Raw genomic sequence first — 18209 nt, 5'->3', positions numbered from 1 at the left:
TATCAATGGTATCTATATATTGTTACAGATTCACTAATTTATCTGTGCAGGCAAATTTAACTTCACGTAGAATCACCTCCCGAAGTTAGCGCACGTTACTCTCTGACACCCTGTATTCAGCATGAAATACTTTTTTTTCAAGAGTTCCAAGTTTTTTTAACTTTCCGGAGACAGTGGAACTATGGCATCCCCAATTGGGGTATGTTTTGAGGTTGGAGGAAGGGGGGAGGTGAAAGAGATGTGTAAGAGAAGGTTGAGAATTACCTTGCTATTCAAATCTGGGTACTAAACATGGTTATTGCCATTTAAAGCAACGTTTCGATTCTGAACGGTGTTCATTAACCAGGATAATTCTTATAGTATTTACCACTGTGATAATAAATTAAAGATTTTAAATGGACGATTAGATTAACATTCGAGTTTCAAAAAAGATTTTTTTTTTGGAATTGTGTTTATAAAAATTGACAGTGAAGTTTAAAAAAAAAATTGCCTCAGTTCGGCACTGTATTTTTTAAAAATTTCTTAATAAGTCTACGCACAGCTGTTCACATAAAAATAAACATTTACATTTGAATTTTCCACCTAAATTATGTTTAGTTCCCGTCCACAGGTGCACTAAATTAATTTGCGACTTGGTGTTAACTTTCATACTGTCGCCGCCTGGCATGTTGACAAAGGTTTTTTTTTTAATTTCGGCTCTCGGAAACACCTTTACCATTGTTTTATGTGCGCTAATTCACCTGCATGTCTAAGGAATGTAACATGTAACGTATATTTTTGTTAATAGATAATTAATTTTGTTAACCTGTCTGCGACCTAGGAGTCAAAGTTTTATTTCAATTCGGTAAGTTAAGGTCTCTATTAAGGCCCAGTTGTATCACAGAAATTCAAAAATCAAATGGCCATTCAGTGCTATTTTGTTTTTTTGACAGTTGGAAGGTTCTCGTTAAATGCCGATTCAAAGTCAGTTTCAGGGTATCTAGCACGGTCGAAGGATAAATGATTGATCAATAATGCCGATAAATCATCATAGTTCCCGAGCACGACTGCAGATCGCTAACGTACAAACAACACTTCACGTCGAATAAATTAAAAACGTTTAGTCGTTGTGAACTTTTGAATGTTCGTTGGGGATCTACGGTTATGCTCGGAAACTATGACAAGATATCGTTCCCATTCCCATTATCGATAAAGCCTTTATCGAGCGATTGAGCTATTTAAAAAATCAGTGATAAAACAGAAGAGGACAACTAAATTGTACTAAGCTTGTCAAATTGTAATAAGCTTGTCAGCTTATTACAATTTGATAAAAAAAAAAACAGGAAACTCGCCTAGAATAGTCGTTTAACGGAACGAATCTTTAAAACGTCACAAAAATAAAATTACGCGGGATGGCTAAGGAATGGAATTTCTGTGAAACAACTGGGCCTTAGTCATTTAGAAGATGTTACTTATTTTGGAGGTGTAATTGCTAAGGACTGAAAGACGTACGCCAAAGCTATTTTTACTAAAGTAATAGGTAACTACTTCATCTCAATGTAATGAGTTTCTACAAATAAATTACATATCATTTACAAATTTAGGTATCATTTTAATTAGAGTATTCCGAGGACAGAACTTTTAAGTTATCGTAAGATATATTTATTGAATACCAGAGGTCATTTTCAATGGTTGAAACTTTATAAAAATTAATTAAAACAATGCATGAAATGTTTAAATAGCGTTTGGTAGGTAAAAACTAGATAAAAAGTAATATCCTAGGTAGGTACCTACTTATCTCTTTAAGATGAAAAGTATATCTGCTGAATCCAAACAAAGCAAATATATACCTAATCTTATTAAAAAACATATCTTCTAACCAGAACAAGGACAACATTCCGACGATAAACAAAACCAAAAGGCATGAAGTTCCTAAAACATCTGCATCCGACATTGACCGAAAATTATTTGACATTGATTTGAAATTTGGATACAATGTTTCCAAGTTACAGTTTATTGGTTATGTGATTTGAGATTACAAAAAAAAATATGTACTTAATCAACGTAAACGGTCCAATTGAACCGTTGATTCGCATCAATTAGAAAATTAGTAGCCATAATACTTATGAAGCTAACTGGACAATCATTTTTATTTCATCTTTTGCCGAGGATTTTTTAAATTAAAATGCTGACTATGAAGATTGATTAATAAACTCAACAGCACACAAGTACCCCGGCATTTTCGCCAAAGTTCGTAGAAGTTTTGATCATTTTTATTCTTTCAGTTATTTTACGTTTTATTTTAAAGTTTTCACCAATACCAGATTACTAGAAGATTTTTTTTTCAGTGCAGTAATTTTGAGACTAACTACAACAATATGTAGGTACTCCTCATTGCCCAGAATACTAACGTAGGGTAATAAGGTAGATTCTTCGGTAGACATCTTAAATTTATCACTTTAAGAATGCAAAAGATTCTTGCTGGGGCAGTTCAGTTATGTACAAAAAAATAATAAAAAATCTGTGTACAAGTAAATTATTTTATAAACTATTCCCGTCTGAATCACCCTAAGAACAACGTTTGGTCACGTACTGGGACTAAAGGGATAGAGGTAAACTAGAAATCTTAAAGTGATTTTCAATGTTGGTCCAAATTTGCCAAAAAAAACTGTATATTTTCCAAAAATATATTATGTTAGCCATTTAACACACCACAAAAAAAATCTTCCATTTCGAAATCCGACTTTCTTTCATGAATATAGAAATGGGACGTGGTAAAAACAATGACGATTCATCACACCTTTTATAAGAGAAACCAACATATAAACACCTAACCTACGTAAACTATTTAATCTATTTTTGTCTCATCACTTTTCATTACTTTATATCACTTTTTAAAGGTTTGTTGAATTTTCATTTTGAAGAATCATCGATACCTAAGTATGTATGTACTTAATGTCAATAATTATGTTGGATATTGCAGAAAATAGTCGCGCCGAAACTCCCAAATTAATTTCACACTAATTAGCATTTTCCTGCTACATGAATCGATATGGATTACGACCGAAGCAATGCAAAAATGCAATAAGTCGCCTGCACTAGAATGTACGAGTACATTGAACGATGCATAAATATGCAATAATTCTTCATACATAATTAGGACGTGCCGATGGCGGTGGGAGGCGGGCGGTGGGCCTGACAATAATAGTGTGTACACACGTGTTTAAACTGGGGAACTTAACCACTACAGGTAAACATGATACATTTTATGCGTGTACTTACTGATAAGCAACAGATGTTTTTAAAAAACATGTTTGCTAAATTAAACGATCTTGAATTTTAATTTTAAGTTCTTGTCTTTCAACATAATTGTCTGCGTAAGTATTTTAATACGTGTTATACAGGGTGTATCGGCACGTACCGGGTATCGGGTGTATTGGCGCAGACGTTTTAACAATGAGCTCTATACTCTGTTTAAGGAGCTAAACGTCACAAAATTCATAAAACTGGGAAGACTTCGGTGGCTAGGTCATGTGGAGAGAATGACCGAGCATCAAGAACCAAATTCCCTGCTGAGCTCAAGACCGATAGGGAGAAGGAGCCTGGGAAGGCCAAGGTTAAGATGGAGCGACAACGTCCTCAAAGATTTGTCTGCCTTGGAGATTCGAAACTGGAGAGAGCTGGCGCGGGACCGAGATGAGTGGAGGAAGACTCTTGAGGAGGCCAAGACCCACCAGGGGTTGTAGAGCCAAAAGTGATGATGATGATGATGATCGGCACGTACCCGACAAACTTTAACCAGCTATTCTGTAGCACATTTGGAGTAAAAAATGTTATGGGCACTTTGCTGTCCGGTAACATTTTTTTTAATAAAAATTTACTATTCTAATTTTCACCACATGTCACCAATGTTTTATCATTTGTCAAAGTTTGAAAAGCCGTCTGGCAATATTTTGTTCGAGTTTCGTTGAATAATCTACGTACGTACCTACGTTGGCGCGCTTTTACAATCACAACGAAATGGCACGGCACCATTCGTCTCATTTTTAACTATTATTATTTAGTGTGTACGAAGAGCGAGGACACTTTTTGACACACTTGCTAATAACAGCTGTTGAACACGAGAAACAATTCCAATGACAGTGACGGAGTGTGGATTTTTTATTTATTTTTTGTTTCTAATGGAAAAAAAATGTTACCTGTCAGCAAAGTGCCCATATCATTTTTTACTCCAAATTTGCTAAGGAATAGCTGGTTAAAGTTTGTCGGGTACGTGCCGATACACCCTGTATGTTCTAATTTTTTAAATATGATTAATAATAAATATTGGTGTGAAGTTTTATGTTCATGTTTGGGTAATTTGTGTTATTTTGTATTTATAATATATGGAGAACACGTGTTATTTTCCTTATAAATATCATGACGGAATGCAACAATATCAGTATGTCAATATCAATGTTTATTTATATGAACACGTTTTCCGCCTTCCTCATAAAACATTTCCTTTTAACGGATACTTTGTCAATTCTTTCATTGAAGGCCTATAGTCACATTTTAACGATTAATTTGACCAGAATATTAATAAATTAACAGTAGGTATTATTATATCAGTAAGTTTTTATCATAATTTGTCTGAGCACGGTTACTCTTTAGTATTCCATCGCAGCGATCGATTGTGATATCCGAAAGCAAATATGTAAATCAAAAAAATCTCACTAATTAATTGTGTAACAATTGATCCAATCAGGTATCCAAGGCACTCAATAGTCGTATCGTACTCTTAGAAATGAAGACAGAAGATACACAGTTATTTAAAGCGCACTTGAAGTGAAATACCACAAAACTATTGTGTTATAATATTATTATTTCTTCAATTATTCAATTATTTTTAGCGTCATTTTAATTATACGACAATGAATTACTTTTTAATTAATAATAATATAGATATTTCAAAGCCAATGGCTTCATCGTCAGGTTACTAAAAGTTAACGAATTTAAGAATAGACAAGTATAAACAAATAAGTAGGTACATTTAGAAAAATATATAATGAGAGGTGATTAATTAGTTTATTATTAAAAAAAAAATAATAATCTAAAATAAATTACATTTTATAAAATAAAATAAATTAAATTATCAAAAAAATACTTCATTTCTACAATTATGTTTACAGGGTGTTAAGACTTGACTTACTTTAACCAGTGATTCCTGACATTTTTATTGCTTTGTTAAAAAAAAAAACGTTAAAAACGTCACCGGATTCTAAAATTTCGATTACATTTTTTACTTCAAATCATATCAGGAATCACTGGTTATAATAAGTCAATTCCTTCCCATAGCACTCTATATAGTTTTTTTTTTAATAAAGTTACACAATTATGAATAAATCTAAAACTTTTATAATCTATCTTTCTACATAAATAAAAAATGTAGAATAAAATGATGGCTATTTATTATTATTTGATCAAATCAAACAATTATTATGTAAGTGGATATCCAGTCATTTGAAATTGGTATGATACGACTGTGGCATGTTTTTTTAGCTCAGTTTACATTCTACACGAGCTATTTATAACGTATAACAATACTAATAGAATAATAAAGAGTCATAATATATTTATCTCAATTCGCAATGAATTTGAATTGCAAAGGCGATCCAACGACCAATAGCCCACTCGAGTGTCTTCAGTTAGTCTAGGAAATTGTATGTTATGTTTGTAAGATTGGCCGGAACAAGCGTTATAATAATATTAACAAGGCTATATTGCATCCTTATCATTTTATCCCACGAATTTCCCTGAATTCATCGAAGTTGCTATGTAGACCGGCCGACTTCCAACTCCAACTTCCTTACTGTCCTCAGATTGTGTTTCAAGTTTCAAGTTCCAAAAATTCAGGGCTCCTAGTGTACGGGAAAAGGGTGATCCTGGTTATGGTGGTACGGTAACAAAACCAAATAGTACAGTGATCAAACATAATACTTTTGAAAAGTAATATAAAGTCATGAAGAAAACTTACTGATATGATAAACTGATCATCTCTAAATAGTTGCTATCCGCGTCTGTCTGTTTGTGTGCTTATAATTCTTTTAAACTACGGAACAGATTTTGACAGGGTTTTCACCATCATTTAGATAATTTCTTCCGAAAGGTTTACATATATAAAACATGCATATTATATTTATAGATAGTAGATAAAAGTCTATGTTTAATAATAAAGTCGTAAAAATATATTTTCGGGCACTACATTGCTAACGCTGGCTAAACCTTATGCGATACATCAAAATAATGTACTACGGAATTGTATATCTTAAAAAGGCCTACAGAAAAATTCGGAATGGTATATGTCTATGTCCTAAGGAAAACCCCCAGCAACCCCGGGTTCACGTCAGCTAGTTTACTGTAAATCTGGTAAAAATATTCGTTTTTCTTAAACAGGACTGCGGGCATTCAACGAATGAGTTGACAGAGTTCGTAAAAGAGTATCAGTCAAAAGCGAATGTTTTGTGAGGACGGCGGAACACGTGTTCATACAAATATTGACATACTGGTATTGTCGCATTCCGTCATAATAAATATATTATGAAAATAACACGTGTTATCGATATATTCTGAATGACTAATGTTTTATCTGGGAAATAGCATGCTATCACTTTTTTAACAAGATCATTTTTCTCTGTAGATTAACTAAGTGAGATTATCTTTTCATAATTTTCCATGACTTCACTTTTCAAAAGAATTATGATTTTCATGGAACCGGTGAAAAAGTAATATTGCTGATTTATTAAAATACGGTTAAAAACGGGATTGCAGGCCTTTTCCTGTTAAATTTTTTAGTAGATTACTAATTTATCGGATCACGTGTTCATGAACATACATTTGCCCTGATAATACATAATGATGAAAGATAATGTTTTTTATAAACACATTTTTTACTAAAAGTTTAACAGGAAACCTATCAATTCATTCGTTAAGGGCCTGTAGTCGCGTTTTTAACCGGATTACGAATAATTTGATGAGATTATTTAAAAAATAGCATAATTAACATTTTGACATATTTACATTATCCATTACACGATGAAGATTAAAAAATCAACCAGTAAAATACAATATTTTTAACTTTTGTTTTATTTTTTTTATCTTCTGAGGATTGAACCTTCCTCCCCAGGGTCTAGAGTTAACCGTTAACAACTGAGTCAAATCCCAATCGAGTAGGACCAACCTTTTTGGTATACCTACTGCTGTAATGTCATCCAATTCCAAATAAATGCGTACATATCAGCGTGTATGCGTAATTGACACCAAAAGTTGATAGAATGCATTGTCATCGAGAACGAGTCTATCTGCTGAGTTTCAGCTCGATATGGGTTAATTTTCACATCCATGAGTCCACTTCCTTCATACATTCATTCAATAAAACAAAAGTGATTTTTTTGTATTTAAAAATTATATGACTTATTTAAAAATAATTTTACAGTTCGTAATTATTTTGACTACGCGGCAGTGCGGTTTTCCACTCTTTGATGCAAATTACTTATTCGCGCACAACACGAGCAACTTTCTTAATAATTATTTATTGTGTAACTAACGGAGAACTAACGAATTCATCTTTTTTACAGCGACAGTTTAATATGGTGAATAATTATAAACTATTACATGATACCAGCAAGCCTTATACAAAAGAACAAATCAAACACGTTCTTGTTCTTGATACTCTTTTTCAAAATGTGTTTAGTGTCTAGTAATAATTTTTTATTTAATTTATTTAAGCGCCCATTGTACGTTTACACACATAGATACAAAAAATCTGAAGAATTTAATAATCTTGTAATATTTCTGACAACTTGAAAATAAACAAAAAACACAGAGGACATAAAATAAGTGTTCGTGACTGCAGCCAAACAGTTTAAAATCGGACAGATCAGACAGTATTGAGTATTACTAATTTATTGAATCTCTTCAAATTATTGGTAATCCGGTTAAAAGCGGGATTGCAGGCCGTTTCCTGATAAACTTTTAGTATCGTTTTATTCCTTAAATATCGGAACGCGTGCTCATGCACCTGCTTTTGCCTTATTATTTTTATAAACACGTGTTACGACATCGTGGTAATATATTCGTTAAGGACCTGCGATCCCGTTTTTAACCAGAATACCAATAATTTGAAGAGATTTTTAATAAATTAGCAATACTCATTTTTCTTTGTGGATAAGAAGCAACCATGGATAACAGATTAAAGTAAATACTTATGTAAATCCAAAAATGTTAAATCTAAATCTTTAAATCTAATCTTTAAATCTAACTAAATCTATCATAAGAAAAATGGATAACAATAATGGAGGTATGATGGTGAATATTAAGAGATAGTATACGATTTGCAGGCGATTCCATAGTAATTGCAGATATATCAATAATCTTCAAATAATAGTGGAAAACAAATTAATAATTGAACTAAAAATTAACTTCGTCAAAACAAATATTCCGGTAGCCTTCAGAAATCTCCAAGCCCATTGAATTTAATAACTAAACATGAGCCAACATAAAAGTGTTTCTCGATACAAATACTTAGGTAACTACTGGGATCCATCTGAAGAAGATTTACATCCCTTATGCCTGAATTAAACCTGCCGAGTGCTCGGCTGATTTGATCAGTACAGTCAGTACTCGGCCTAAAGGCGGGCAAGTGATTCAGACAAGACAGTGGAAAGAAGGTGTCAGTACTCGGTCGAGTAAATACCCCCCACCTGCATACTCCTCAACTCGGCGTTTCACTCGCTCTCCACCAAAACCTTCTAGATCACAAGGCCGGGACACTGAATCAAATCAGCCTCCTAACATGTATTGGAACGTCCAAAAATGTGTTAAAATCCCATACAAGTTAGGAGGCTACTTTGAATGAGTATCCCGGCCTTGTGATCTAGGGGGTTTTGTCTTAACTCAGTGCGATTCAAATTGCGAAAAAAATTCAAAATTTTATATTTTTAGGATAGTGCAACGTTTGTTGTTGTAAAACTCTCTTAATTTTTCTCTTTTTCAAAAGCATGCTAACAGTTAGCAAATTTAACAATTAAAACTAAGCTCAATGAACTTTCTCGCTGTCTCTTCTACATGTGATCACCTCTACTCTCCAATAAAATGCTCGGCAGGCGTAATTCAACCATTACTTAAATAGGATTATTGTTAGGAAACTATACAAATTACATTCTCCAAAGGATCAAGTAGGTACCTACCTATAATTTAAAAAAAAACATTATTATTTCGTGAGATGACTAGGTACCTACATAATGAATTGTAACAAACAACATTTGGGAGGCGGGTATGGGTACCACTGCCCGGGGAACCATTTTCCTACCTTTTTCGTTCCCAGAACTTTCTCTCCTTTTTTACATTAGCTCTAAGCAGCAGGTGACATAGACCCTGAGGGGAATTATTTTCCTGGGAGCCTCGTGTGTAGAGCCAGTATAAAAAAAATGTTAATTGAAAATCTAAAGAATATATACAGGGCGTTAAGGGACGTACTTGACGTACGTACTTTAATCAGTGATTCTTGATATTATTTGGAGTAAAAAATGGAAGTGAAATTTTGGTCTCCGGTAACCTCCCAACCCCTCACATCGACCCTAGCTGTCCAATTAATACTGATTTTCTATTTAAAAAAAAAATGTCTAAGAATTTCACCGGAACACAAAAAATTATTAATTAATTAACATATTTTACTCTAAATATTGTCAGGAATCACTGGTTGAAGTTCGTCCCTTAACACCCCGTATAATATTGTGTATTTTAATTTATTAAACCTGTTAGACCTGTTATACCTGTTAGACTTGTTAGCCCTGTTAGCCCAGCTATCAACAATAAAATTACCTAACGGTTGCGCTTATCATGAAAGCATGTAAAATGGTTTACATTATATTTACCCCCGATTAGATCGATGAGAATTGATTGAAAATGGCAATGGTCGCACTTCGGCGCCATTACTACAAATTTAAACTATCTTTAGCGATTTCTTTGAGTGTTTTTCTGCTTATTCTGAATACTCAATGTTTTCTAAGAATTTTTTATTGAAACGTTTGTATAAACGGACTTTATTTTAATGGTTTTTGAAACCTTTTCGCGTTAAAAACAGACAACTAAAATACCCTTTCTAAAATATACAAAATCAGCAGAATAATAATGGGTATTATTTGAATATGAGTAAGTAATTGTTGCTTTCTCGGAAGTTTGGTTGCTCAGTTCGGCGAATATAATTTTTAAGTTGGGTTAAGTTCAATATGGAATTCGCTGGAGACACTGAAGAGATAAGTTGATAGAACTGTATTATGGACATTACGTTTTTACATACATTTAAATACACGAGGAAAACTAAGTATCGGTATTAAAAGGTACTTACATCCATTTTAATATCACTTTGTTTTCGGGAAAGAATTAATGCAAATCTTGAAAGCGGAAATTAACCCACTTTCCGACATCAGATCGAGCTGAAACTAGGCAGATTGACTCGTTGTTGATGAGAATACATTCGATTAACTTTTGGTGGTAATCACGTATACATAAGCGGTCATACACGCATTTTTCTGAAGTTGGATTACATTAGAGCAGTTAATGTACGAAATAAATGTCGGTCCCACCTGATCAGCATTTGGCGAGGTTTGAAGAGTTTTCGACACCAATTCATGGGTAGGATGGTTCAATCCTGAGTCAAACCAAAAAAAAAAATTTTTTAAGATTTAATTTGAACAATTAAAAATAGATGTATTATAGTGAAAAAAATTATCAAAAGGAGTTTTTCCATAAAATTTTTATTTCAATACCCAAAATGTTGGATTGACTTCCATTTTCGGTTAGCCTAAAATTCAGATAAAATGTTGCGGAACAAATTAAATGATATTGGCCACAATACGTTTTTTACTTTTAAAGGGTTATTTCAAAGCTACATAACTCATGATAGAAATGACTTTGCGGACTGAAAATAGTTGCGTTGGCCTATAAAATGAACACAGAAAATTCTGTGCATGTTTCATGCACCAGAGCACACCGTGAGCGATGTTTTTGCTGCTTCACACAAACAGTTCTTGCACTCAATTCATCTCTATTCACAAGCAGAATATATTATACTCAGATTTCCTTGAAGTTATTTTCTCGACCCATTCAGGAATGCTTCATCGTGTTCATCAAAGATAATTGCAAGAACGCCCAGTTAATAAAATAATGTACTTGCATAAATATAATCCATCACGTATATATAAATGGTAGACCATTCATTTATACGAACGAAATACAATCTTAATTCTATTAATAATATATTGTTTGAAATCATCGTGAAAGGCTACATTTTAAGACCAGCGACCTTTTATTCGAACTATATAAGTATCCGAGAGGTTTTTTTTGTAGTTTTGTAAAAAAGTTTTTTTGTGGAAAAAAAACAATAGAATTAAAAAAAAAAAAATTTAACATTTTTACTTCTACCATCATGTAGAAGACCTCCCGAAGGTAGTGCACTTTACCCCCGGACACCCTGTAGGTACATCATAATTATTTAGCAGGAATTTTCACACTTTTGTATTGTCAAAAAAAATACTGTAATAACGGAATTTTCAATTTAATTTGACGAAGTTTTTATTTGCGACCAAAACGTTCGTGTGACCAAGGCTTTTGTAGGGGAGTCCAGGCTCCAGGTGACAGTTGTTTCAACAACCAACTACTACAATCAGGGAGAAAATACGAGATTCCTCCTTTCCCACAGTCCATTAAGAAAATGTAGAATACGTTTTTTTTTACTATGGCAACACCCTTTTCAGAACCATTAATAGTATATCAACTTTGAGGTTATAATTGACTAGAGTTGCCAATGCAGATGTTCTACAATACCCACTATAGATGTTCAAATTCCATTTACCTCCAAAATGAAACAAATTGAAGGAAACTATTGAAGTTAGCATTTATTTTTTATGATCTAGCCATAGACATATGAATATTAGTAGACCTGCCCTAAGTGATTAAAAGCGTATTATTCCCCACTCCCCATACCGGTTCCATTGGAGCCGGCTGGGCTCGCGTATGGCTTCCCGTGAATCTTGAGAATGTGACGTCATCATTCTTGTTCGAACTAGCGTCGAGCTATGGTCGAGGCATTTTACGAAATAACACGGCAAAATGGTGGCTTGTGATATGAAAACTTATGAAAATAGATTTTAATCACACTTTAAATTGAATAATGTGGTCATTAAACACACTTTTTCATCATAAATAATTATGAATTGCAATTTGACAACATTATGAGCGTGAAATATTTTTTTGCGTTCTAGATATATTATAATCTTGGGATTGCATAACTTTAATTCTTTAAGCGGGCTTAAATCTCAGGGGTGCGCAGGGAAATTTTATGAGGTTAATTTATGTTATTTCACAATTAACTCATTTAAAATAATGTACAGTATATTCGCGGCACGTGGAAAATACTTTCAGTATCGCCCTAAGATCTTTATAACGTATACGAATAACGACTTCTTTTTTTCGAAAATTCGGTTTTTGTATGAAGATTTTCATGAAATCCGTGTGGCGCACGGCCACACTGAAATTCAGTTTTTAAAAAATTATAAATTTTTTTGCAGTAAACAACATCAATAATGTCGAATGTTTCAAACATAGCACTCTATCACACCCTTAAGTCAAGAGCAGCTATAACTGATTGGGGATGCCATAGTCTCGCTGGCTCCAGACGGTTGGGAGCAGTTAAGACTATTGTGCGATTTCAAATTAAAAAAATAATTACAATGTTGTGTTTTAAAATATCTACTTTTTAATTTATTTGATTCCCAATTGTTTAGAGCCAGCGAGATTTAGGAATTTCCACATTTGGGATTGTTGAAAGCAGCTGTTTTAGCTCACGACGAGAGCCAGCGTGCTAACTCTGAAAATACTAGTTTATTGATGTTGTTATTAGTTGAAAATTAATTATATTTTTTTAAAATTTAAATTTTTATGTGGTTATTTACAGGATTCTTTCAGTTAAATGATATACCTACCTAGCTGAATAAATCTTAGTATAGAACAGAAATTTAGAAAAAAAATCGTTTTCAGCTAAAGCAACATCAATAAAGTCACGTTTTCAATTTTACCTCTATCGCTCACTTCAAAATCACGAACCGCCACTGACCTAGCTATTCAAATCTGGTCAACAAACATGGCTTAACGTAACCCATTACAACTATCGGTAAATGTATTTACTTAATTACTTTAGTTTTCTTGAAATATTAGAAAAATAATAAATTAGGTAATGTAAATTTTAGATAAATAATGGTATCCCACAAATCTCACCATACTCTGATGAGTGACACTGTAACGCTGTCCGAAGCGTTGGTTAGAGAAGGAGGTAGCGCAACACGGCACAATACCCCAAAAATAAATCACGAAAATAAATTAGTTGTCTACCTCAAAATACCTTAACCCTACAGTACTTTCATCATATTATCACATTTTTCAATGTTTTCTGTGTATTTCAAATGCGCTAAATACATCTTAGTTTGCAATGTTTTCTGTGTATTTCAAATGCGCTAAATACATCTTAGTTTGCAATGTTTTCTGTGTATTTCAAATGCGCTATATACAGCTTAGTTTGCAATGTTTTCTGTGTATTTCAAATGCGCTAAATACATCTTAGTTTGCAATGTTTTCTGTGTATTTCAAATGCGCTAAATACATCTTAGTTTGCAATGTTTTCTGTGTATTTCAAATGCGCTATATACATCTTAGTTTGCAATATTTTCTGTGTATTTCAAATGCGTTGTATACATCTTCGTTTGCAATGTTTTCTGTGTATTTCAAATGCGCTATATAATCTTAGTTTGCAATTTTTTCTGTGTATTTCAAATGCGTTATATACATCTTCGTTTGCAATGTTTTCTGTGTATTTCAAATGCGCTATATACATCTTAGTTTTAAATTTTTTCTGTGTATTTCAAATGCGCTAAACACATCTTAGTTTGCAATGTTTTCTGTGTATTTCAAATGCGCTAAATACATCTTAGTTTTTTGTAAAATAGTGTTTTAGAAACTCGATAAAATTATCTTTCCGGTGTATGCATTTAAAATGAATATTACTATTTCTAAATAATATAATTTTAATATCAAACGTGAAAAATGTTGTCAAAAACGCTAAACAAATTTTTACTTAAATTTTTACTCCAATCATAGAAAAATTGAAAGAACTTTATATTTCGAAAACCGATTCGTTTTGTTAGGGGAATTTGTAAGAAAAATGTACCTTCACTTTAATAATAAAAAATAAGAAATAATTTTTAAAGTTAAACCAATTGTTACGATAGCAGCGCGAAATATGAATAATTTATTTTGACTATTTTTAGGATTTTATTAATGGATTCCCGTGTAAATGTTTGAAGCAAACTGGAAATGATTATTATTTCTCTTTCTAACGTCAAAAAATTAAGTATTTCAGCATGATAAAAAAAGATAAAAACACTTTTCTAAAATATGGACGCCCTGTCATATATGAACTTCAAACGCAGGAGGGGAATTTATTGGAAGCTTGTTTAGAATTTAAATGAAATATTCCTGTTTTTATGGTTTAATTTAGGCATATGTTGTTATGCATTGTTAGTGCATATCATACATTAAACTACGTTTGGGTTTGCGAATTTCACTGTCGTTTGATAAAAAAATAAAAGTTCCACCGGCATACCGGTTTCCGAGACGGCCCAAAAGTCTCGAATAATATTATATCTACGCCAGGATTCAAGAAGAAATCATAAACAAGTTATCCTTACCTGATTAAATAATTTATTACCATCTATAATTATGTAGGTACATTTTCTTGTCCCAGTTAATTTTCTGGAAGTGGATATTTTCACAAAACAATAAAGATTCTGATAATTTCCCGGGGTTTTTGAAAACTTCCTTTTAATGGCATTTTGTTTTTACTTACTGAAAATGATGAATGAGAGCTTGTCGCTTCACTGCTTTGTATATGGTTTTGATTAATACGGAGACAGGTAATAGGTATCACAATTTTTAAAATCACTAAACACTAGCTTTAGTTCGCGCCGCGCTTTTTTCCGCTTATACCCGCGACGCGTGCTTCGCGCTCCGCGATGGAGTGGTGAATGCGGTGAATGGCAAGTCGGGCAACTGCAAAGGTGCACAGTACTGCAAAGACTGCAAAGACGAACTGACGACCATAATAATATCTCCTTTTTATGCCGGGGCAGGGCCGTATCGGACCCAAACACAGAATAAAGATACCCAAACATTTAGGTAATATTTACTAACATAATCATTTTTTCTCTTTACTCAATTAGTCAGGTACCTACTACTAGTGACCTACCGAAGTTTCGATTTCGTTTCAACTTGTCTCGGCGAATAAACTAGTTTCGGCCGCACTTTCGGCTCCGGCCAAAAATGAGACGAAACTTCGCCTTAGCTTAAACATGATAAAGCCTTACGACAAGCCGTGCAGCGCGCTATATTTTCGTGACTTGGCCTATTTCAGCAAATCGCTCGTCATACATTCCCATTGGTGGTGTATGGCGAGCGATATGCTGAAATAGACTAAGCCATGATGCGTATAGCGCAACGTGTCGCCTACCTAATAATAATAATTGACAGATTTACGTAAGGCCGTTTTTCTTAAAAATCACCACAAAGGCGCGGTACAAATAAACACGTGTCTGATCGGGTTGGGGCTATACTCAGGTGCGTGTTTATGCCTCTAGAATATCTTTAGTATACTGTTTAACCCCTTCAGTAATCATTTAAAAATTAAGAATGGAAAAAAAACACCTTTTTTTATCAATGAATTTTATTTACTCAAAATATATATCCTCATATAAAAACCATTTCGGGCCCAAAATGGGACTGAATATTGATGTTGTGGTGCATAGTGTGAAAAAAAAAATATATATATATATACAGGGTGTCCGGAAACTCGTAGTACAAGCGGGAAACTGGTGAATCTACATCACATTTGGAGTCGATTTTGTAGTATATTTTTTTTTTATTTGAGCTTTCGTTATCGAGTAAATCGAGTTTGAAGTTGATTTTTTTGTTTTTTTTTTGTTTTAATCAAATTCTTATAAATTATTACTGAAGATCAAAGTACCCAACTAATTAAAACTATTTGAAAGTAAAACAAATGGATTTGAAGCATTATTTTGAAATCACCCTTCATTTAACCCGGTGTAAAACAAACTTAAAAACTATGAACTCACAACAAATTAATATAAACTCAGCGACAGCGAACAGTAGGAGTCCTCAGTGTGGACCGAGGATGAAGGTGAATTTCGCTAACATTCGCGGTCTGCACACCAACCTAACTCCCATCCACCACCACCTTCTCTCACAAAATCCCCATCTCCTCTTCCTTACGGAAACACAGATTGCCGAGCCCCCAGATACCTCCTATCTGAACTGCCCAGGATATCATCTGGAAAGCCTTTTCAGGCCCAAAGGAGGTGTCTGCCTTTACAGCCGTGCTGACATCAGCTGCGCTCGTCTCGCAAATATCGAGAGCGCAAAACACGAAGTGTTATGGGTACGTGTGGATCTCACCGGTATGATGAGAATTTATGCGTGCCTATATCGCTCACCAAACCTTGCCGAATCAGACACTGTTGAGTTGTTTAAATACTTGAGTGACACTGTAGATATTCTCTTGCCCCGTTACCCATCGGCCGAGTTTGTAATCCTGGGGGACTTCAATGTTCATAATGAACAATGGCTGAAGTTTTCGGGACCAACAAACTCTGCCGGTAGATCAGCGGAATCCTTTGCCCTTATCCATGGACTAAGCCAACTCGTAGAATCTCCGACCAGAATACCAGACATCCCATCACATCGAGCCAACCTACTCGATTTGTTTCTCACTAGTGAGCCACTCGGGTACAGAGTGGAGGTGACAGCGCCCTTAGGATCCTCTGACCACTGCCTGATTACCACCTCTGTCCCATCCTCCATGAACCGTCAACCCGACAAACATGTAAAGAGGAAGGTATGGCACTACAGGGCAGCAAAATGGGACGGCATGCGGTCTTTCTTCGGCGCCTTTCCTTGGAGTACTGTATGCTTTAGCTCCGAGGACCCATCAATTTGTGCACGCGAGGTAGAAGAAGTAATCACATCAGCAATGGATTGCTACATTCCCTTCTCCGTCAAATCCTCTGGAGCGGGCACAAAACCGTGGTTTGACCATCGCTGTGCTGAAGCTGTCAGACTCAAAAATACGGCTTTTAATGCACTCCGGAAGATTAGCTCCATGAATAACCTTTCGGAATACCGAAAACGGGCAAGGGATTGTAAGAGAGTTCTAAATAGAGCTAAGAGCGATCACGACCAGAGAATTGCGAAAAAGCTGGCTGACTGCCCCACTGGTAGCCGTGCTTTCTGGTCACTCGCTGGCTCGATCGGAAGAAATTTCTGCAGAACCACTTTCCCACCTCTGACCAAGCCTGATGGTCGGCTGGCTAACTCGGCCCGCGAGAAAGCTAAATTATTAGGCAAAATTTTCGCGGAAAACTCAACTCTTCAAGATAACGGAGAGACTCCCCCTTCCATTCCGCACTGCGGTTTTCAAATGGAGGAACCGAAGATCCGGAACAGAGAGGTTCTCCGAGTCTTGAACGAGCTGAAAGTCGACAAAGCCAGTGGGCCGGACGGAATACCTGCCTTGGTCCTCAAGAGGTGTTCTGCAGAAATGACTCCAGTGCTCGCGAAATTATTTAGGCTCTCTCTCAAAGGTGGAAAGGTGCCAGATCTTTGGAAAAAGGCAATCGTCCACCCAATCCCAAAAAAGGGGGACCGTTCCGACCCTTCTAACTACCGCCCCATAGCCATCACTTCCATACTCTCGAAGGTATTAGAAAGGGTGGTTAACAACAAATTGCTCACATATCTCGAGAATAACAATATCCTAAGCGATCGGCAATATGGATTTCGTCGAAACCGATCGTGTGGCGATCTACTCGGTTATGTAACGCATATTTGGGGGCGGTACATGGAACGTTTTGGTGAAACCCAAACCGTTGGGTTGGATATCTCCAAAGCCTTTGACAGAGTCTGGCACCGGGCGCTTATCGGGAAATTACCATCGTATGGGATCCACCCAACCCTGCATAGTTGGATTGCGGACTTTCTGAGGGGAAGAACAATTCAAACCGTGGTTGACGGCTCTTCTTCCTCACCGCACCAAATCAATGCGGGGGTGCCACAAGGATCTGTGCTGT

General features: G+C 34.9%; 1 protein-coding gene across 1 annotated transcript in view; it reads right to left on the bottom strand.

Moving 5' to 3' along the window:
• LOC149426904 (protein 5NUC-like) overlaps positions 1-15110 on the bottom strand; it is a 57220-nt gene extending 42110 nt beyond the window's left edge. The window contains exon 1 of the mRNA XM_089634171.1: positions 14918-15110. The gene's annotated coding sequence lies outside the window, so the exon portion shown is untranslated. The remainder of the gene's footprint in view (positions 1-14917) is intronic.
• Positions 15111-18209: the final 3099 nt, after the last annotated feature.

This window comes from Hesperophylax consimilis, chromosome 1 (genome assembly GCF_061612785.1).
Source record: "Hesperophylax consimilis isolate HC1 chromosome 1, BYU_Hcon_1.0, whole genome shotgun sequence".
NCBI classification, from domain to species: Eukaryota; Metazoa; Arthropoda; class Insecta; order Trichoptera; family Limnephilidae; genus Hesperophylax; species Hesperophylax consimilis.
This window is presented reverse-complemented; position numbering and strand designations above follow the sequence as displayed.